A 6,000-nucleotide genomic window follows, 5' to 3' on the forward strand; every position below is an offset into this window, starting at 1 on the left:
TTTGCATATTGCTAAAAATGACAGAAAGAAAGAGAGGAAATATGACCAAGCTGTTACTGGCATGGAAAGATGGATAGAGGGAAAAGAGATTCAGGCGTAAATAAAGTTTAATTCTTGTTTGTGAAGGAGCCCCTATGAGTTGGTTTAATGACGAGCGGCGCTGGGCTCGGCTCACTTAGTGCAGCATTCTGTGAGTCTCAATAGGAAAATAACATTTTCTTCACAATTACATTTACATTTTTAGACATTTAGCCAATGTTGTTATGCAGAACGACATACACGGAGTGCAAATGAGCTTCAATTCCCAGATCAGCAACGACGCAGAGCGAAACAATATCCAGGAGAACGTTCAAGAGCTCTGACGATTACTGCGACTGCCATGAAGGAGGAAGGGTGCTACGAGATGATAGATGCTATTTCGTTAACAAAGGCAGTCTTTTTTATCAAGCATTTTGTAGCAGCAGCTGTCATGTAAGTGTGAGATAGGAAAGTACATTTTGAATCAAATATTTCAGGGCCTTGCACGACCACATTATAATTAATCTGACACCTCTATCTTGCATTTGGCTGATTCTTAAAAACAATTATTTATACGTCTTACTGAACCAGAGAAGAAACTCTGTTTTGCAGATGATCTCGATGGGTTAATGTGTTTCATCCAACCTGACCTCATGACCCTCCTAACAACAAGGGTTGAATGTGGTTCTAACACTGGTTAATTGTGATTAACCTTGATTGCCATACCACACCCTTTTATTTATTTATTATTTTTGGGCAATTGTATGCCTTTATTAGATAACTGAGAGAGATGAGAAATGACATGCAACAAAGTTCCCCAGTAGTCTTAGAGATACAGTATTGTACTACAATATGGATTTACAGAGCAGGTTATTGCATTAAAGGGGCATTCCATCAATATTCAACATCAAGATCAGTTTACTCATCATAGTCAGGTACAAATTAGCTTGTGTAAACAGTTGTGTAACATCTTCTGTGGCTCTGCAGGGAGCTTTCTGAAGTCTGAAAAAGGTCTAATGAAGAGACACTATTAAGCTGCATGGTAAAGTGGTAAATGGTAGATGTAGGATCTAGTTTTTTTGGAGCTTCACCCAAACTAGGTACTAAAAGTCAGGACATTTCTGACTCTACTGAGCCGATTTTGATGTTATTTTTGTTATGTCTCACACACATACCTCAAAATAAACCAAACAACGAAATTGGTATTACAGTGAGAAGTGGTTCTGCTCAAGGACACACTGACCTTTGGAAAACCAACCTGTGACTTGTACGTGTGTGTGTATACACTTTGTATCAATGGGTTGACTGTGAAAATAGCGACAATAAACATCGTCTCAATTAGGAAATAATAGTTTGACCAGACGGTGAACCAATGATAAAGCAATTGGATTTGTCAATGTAAAGCAGCGCTTTATTTTGAAATGTCAAAGATAAGAGAATGTGGGCATGTATTCAATCGCAGTGGAGCTTTTAATTTGAAACGGCAGATGTTCAGTGTATCCTGTAATAGGCTAATTCAATCTGAACTGTGTGTCTGAAATGTAAGTGTTGTCATGAGATTCGTCCGGTTTAAAGGGAAACAAGAACAGCCTGAAAAACACACACACACACACACACACACACACACACACACACACACACACACACACACACACACACCTACCTGCCAAAACAATTGCTCCCATGACAACCTGACAACCAAGAGGGCTTTGAAGTGTGTGTGTGTGTGTTTTAACATCAGTGCAACCAACAATTTATATTTTCTTTCTCCTTCAATGTCTTTTCATTGCTTGGTTCTTTTAATCCTTTTATCTTTTTCTGTTTTGCATAGGAAACTGTTCTATCTGCCCTCAGGTAGAGAGAGAGAGAGAGAGAGAGAGAGAGAGAGAGAGAGAGAGAGAGAGAGAGAGAGAGAGAGAGAGAGAGAGAGAGAGAGAGAGAGAGAGAGAGAGAGAGAGAGAGAGAGAGAGAGAGAGAGAGAGAGAGAGAGAGAGAGAGAGAGAGAGAGAGAGAGAGAGAGAGAGAGAGAGAGAGAGAGAGAGAGAGAGAGAGAGAGAGAGAGAGAGAGAGAGACTTTGATCTCTCTCCTGGTAGGAGCTGGTCTTGGCATGCAGCCAGAAAACCCCATGGCGCACACAGACGCACACACATATTTAGGTCTTGCTGGCCTGCTCCAGGGCTTTGTTGATTATTTCTGCTGGGAGGATCAAAGACGTTGAACCCCCTCCTCTATCCTCCATCCATCCATCCTTCATGTATCTGTCTGTTCACCAGTCCATCTGTCCAGACATTCATCAGTCAGTCCGTCCATTCTTCCACAAAACGTATTGTATTCAATGCAACCAAATTAGAATATTACTCTACTTCACTGTCCTTACAGCTACTAATTTCAGCAAAAATGGCAAATTCATTTGGGCTCTCCTGGCTTTTGGTGAGTCCAGGCTGAATCTAGTGTCTCCAGGTTTTCAATTGTCAGGATGGCTGAGTGGTCTATGGAGCCAGACTCCAGGGTTGACTCCTCCCTGAGCAAAGGGACTTCTGTCCTCCTCATGGAGGTGTGGGTTCAAATCCCACTCATGACAGAGATTTTTACCTGCAGGTTTCATCCCTGTGTGTCCTCAAGCAACTAGACAGACTGCAGCCAACCTTGGCCTCTGATAACTTCCGTTTATGGCAGCCGGTGAACTTTGTACTCTGATAAAAAAGATTCCTCTTAACTTATGAACAGAGTGTAACAGCAGTTCACATATAATTCAAAGGGCCCTGACACACCAGTGTATGTGGCCCACAAATGCCTGTTGGTTCTGCAGGGTGCACAGCAGTTTACTTGATGACAGCAGAGGCAAGGGTGAAGACAGACTGGGTGTCGTCCCAAGCATTCCATTGATATGGTTGTTTGATGATGCCATACAGCCTCTGCCCAAACATGCTATTGATATGGTTGTTTGCATGATGCAAAAGACATGCTAGGAAGTCCCACTATCAATCAGCTGTTACAACATTCTGTAGGTGAGCACTGCTCCCAGTATTGACTCCATCATTTTTACATGATGGTTCTAGAGTTAGTAGCCCGGCTAGCTCAGTCGGTAGAGCATGTGACTCTTACTCTCAGGGTTGTGGGTTCAAGCCCCATGTTGGGTGCTGGTGTTTTTGAAAGGCCAATAAGATCACAGCATGAAGTCCTTGAGCTACTTTACTAGAGTGTTTGTAACTGAACTGGACTGCTAATTAAATGCTACCTCTGAGAACATGATGTCTAAGGGCACTTAACTGAGAGTCTGTGGCCTACCATTGCCTGCATGTTTTTAGCCTATTGTATTCAATGCAACCAAATTAGAATATCACTCAACTTCACTGTCCTTACAGCAACGATTTTTGTCAGCAAAAATGGCAAAGTTATTTGGGCTCTCCTGGCTTTTTGTGAGTCCAGGCTGAATCTGGTGTCTCCAGGTTTTCAATTGTCAGGATGGCCAAGCGGTCTAAGGCACCAGACTCAAGGGTTGACTCCTTCCTGAACAAAGGGACTTCTGGTTTCCAAATGGAGGCCTGGGTTCAAATCCCACTTCTGACAGAGATTTTTTACCTGCAGGATTCATCCCTGTAGTTTGGCAATAAAGATATTGCTCCTTTTGTTTCTGTATAAATCAAGTGGGAGTGTCGAGTCTCGAGTCTGTTCGGTGTGTTCCGTGCCGTTGTCAGCCAGAGGAGCCGTCGGCCTTCATTTTGGCCGACCTGACTTGCTGGGTTGGAGGGCGGGGAGTCGGACTCACTCCACCAACCTGATTGGCGGAGTGCTAACCCGGAAATAACGAGCGGGATGAGTGACAAACGCCTCTCAAAATCTGACGAAAAACTTTTAAACTGACCTTTGTCGATCTGAAATGAAGACAGATTCAGCAACTGTATGGCCTATTTCTCGCTTAAAATGTTTTTAGAAACACGTTTCAGTGAACTATTTCCGTAAAATACGAGATCCTATTTTGAACAAGCCGCCATTACTATCAGCTGGAGAAGCCAGACCCACGTGACGCGTTGTCATTTCTGGTTTTAATTTTTTGTATTACGTCTCGCACTAAAATAGTTCACCGAAACGTGTTTCTGAAAACATTTTAAGCGAGAAATAGGCCATACAGTTGCTGAATTTGTCTTCATTTCAGATCAACAAAGGTCAGTTTAAAAGATTTTCGTCAGATTTTGAGCGGCTCATCCGCTCCCCATTTCCGGGCGAGTCCCGACTGCCCTCTCCCGACTGAACATGTCGGGTCGGCCAGTCATGGACCTCGCCAGACGGTCCGACAGCCGATTATCGGGTTGGTGTGTTGGTGAAGAACATCCTTTGGTGAGCTCGCTTGATGACATGAAATGAGTGTGTCTCCCATCTTAGGTCACTGTGATTGTGGTACTCAGAACCTTAACAGAGTCCACCACTTTTATAGCTGTGTTGTTGATGAGTAATGGGGGATGTGAAGGTGGGTGTTTACGGAAGTCAATGACCCTCTCTACTGTCTTGTTGATGTTGAGCTCTAGGTCATTGTCTGTACACCATGTTGCCAGCTGTGGCACAGTGTTCCTGTAGGCCGACTCATCATTGTCCTTGATGAGGCCTAGGACTGTGGTGTCATTTGCAAACATGACTTGATGAGGTGCAGTCATTGGTGTACAGGGAGAACACATATGGGAAGAGGAAACAGTTTCAGTTGTTAGAATAGCTGAGCGGTTTAAGGTGCCAGACTCAAGAGTTCACTCCTTCCTGAGCAAACAGACTTCTGGTCTCTGAATGGAGGCGTGGGTTCAAATCACATTTCTCACAAAGACTTTTACCTGCAGGTTTCAATCTGTCTCCTTAAGCAGCGATACAGACTGCGACCAACCTTGGCCTCTGATAAAAAGATTCCTCTTAACTGATGAACAGAGTGTACCAGCTGTTGTTCACATATAATCCAAAGGGCCCTGACATTCCAGTGTCTGTGGCCCACAATTGCCTGTAGGTTCTGCAGGGTGAACAGCAGTTTAATTGATGACAGCAGAGGCAAGGGTGAGCCAAGCATTCAATGAATATGGATGATTACATGATGCCAAACAGCCTCTGCCCAAACATGCCATTGATATGGTTGGTTGCATGATGCAAAAGACATGCTAGGAAGTCCCGCTCCCAGTATTGACTCCATCATTTTTACATGATGATTCTAGAGTTAGTAGCCTGGCTAGCTCAGTCGGTAGAGTATGAGACTCTTAATCTCAGGGTCATGGGTTTGCGCCCCACGCTGGTGTTGTTTTTTTTAAAAGGGCAATAAGCTCAAAGCCAGAAGTCCTCCAGCTACTTTCCAAGAGTTTCTGCAACTGAACTTGACTGCTGATAAAAATCAGACCTCTGATAACAAGATGTCTAAGGGTACTTCACTGAGCTTGCCATTGCCTGCAGTTTTTTTAGGCGCTCGTGTTTTTGGGAGAGCTAATTAGAAAAGTCCTGCATTCAACACAGCTTCCAGTGGTATTGAATAAATCACTGAGAATTAACTCCTCCAAAAGTTTAAGAAAGGCCCTGAAAAAGAGCATAGACGTGTGTGTGTGTGTGTGTGTGTGTGTGTGTGTATTGTGGGGAGTTTGCCCTGAAAAAGAGTATAGACGTGTGTGTGTGTGTGTATTGTGGGGAGTTTGTAGCTCTGGATAGGGCACAGAGTGACGTCAACAGCTGCCATCAGCAAGGTCAGGGCCCTGTGTATGTATGTTTGTATCTGAGAGACAGTCTGGAGACACAGTAACATCTTCAGCTGTTGCTTAAATTGTAAAAGAGTTGTCACTGCCTCACTCCGTCTCTTCCTTTCTTTCTTTGTCCTTCATTTTTCCCTTTTTTTTTCAATCATTTTCTCCTAAACTCCCAAATGTTAGACCCTTGGCCTCTTTTTAATCTTTTCATTTGTTATTCTTGAAATTATCCACGTTCCTGAAAATGTCCTCTTCCTCCTGCAGTAATCTCACCAG

At 43.5% G+C, this 6,000-nt stretch overlaps 1 protein-coding gene and 2 non-coding genes across 4 annotated transcripts in view; all 3 read left to right on the top strand.

Annotated features, from left to right (window-relative positions):
* Positions 1-6,000, top strand: part of wnt5b (wingless-type MMTV integration site family, member 5b) — an 82,728-nt gene that overhangs the window by 18,157 nt on the left and 58,571 nt on the right. The window lies entirely within an intron of this gene.
* trnak-cuu lies at positions 3,087-3,159 on the top strand. The gene has a single exon. It is a non-coding gene; the product is annotated as a tRNA-Lys (tRNA).
* Positions 3,479-3,589, top strand: trnal-caa. The gene is made up of 2 exons: positions 3,479-3,516; positions 3,544-3,589. It is a non-coding gene; the product is annotated as a tRNA-Leu (tRNA).

This window comes from Sander lucioperca, chromosome 20 (assembly GCF_008315115.2).
Source record: "Sander lucioperca isolate FBNREF2018 chromosome 20, SLUC_FBN_1.2, whole genome shotgun sequence".
Taxonomy (NCBI): domain Eukaryota; kingdom Metazoa; phylum Chordata; class Actinopteri; order Perciformes; family Percidae; genus Sander; species Sander lucioperca.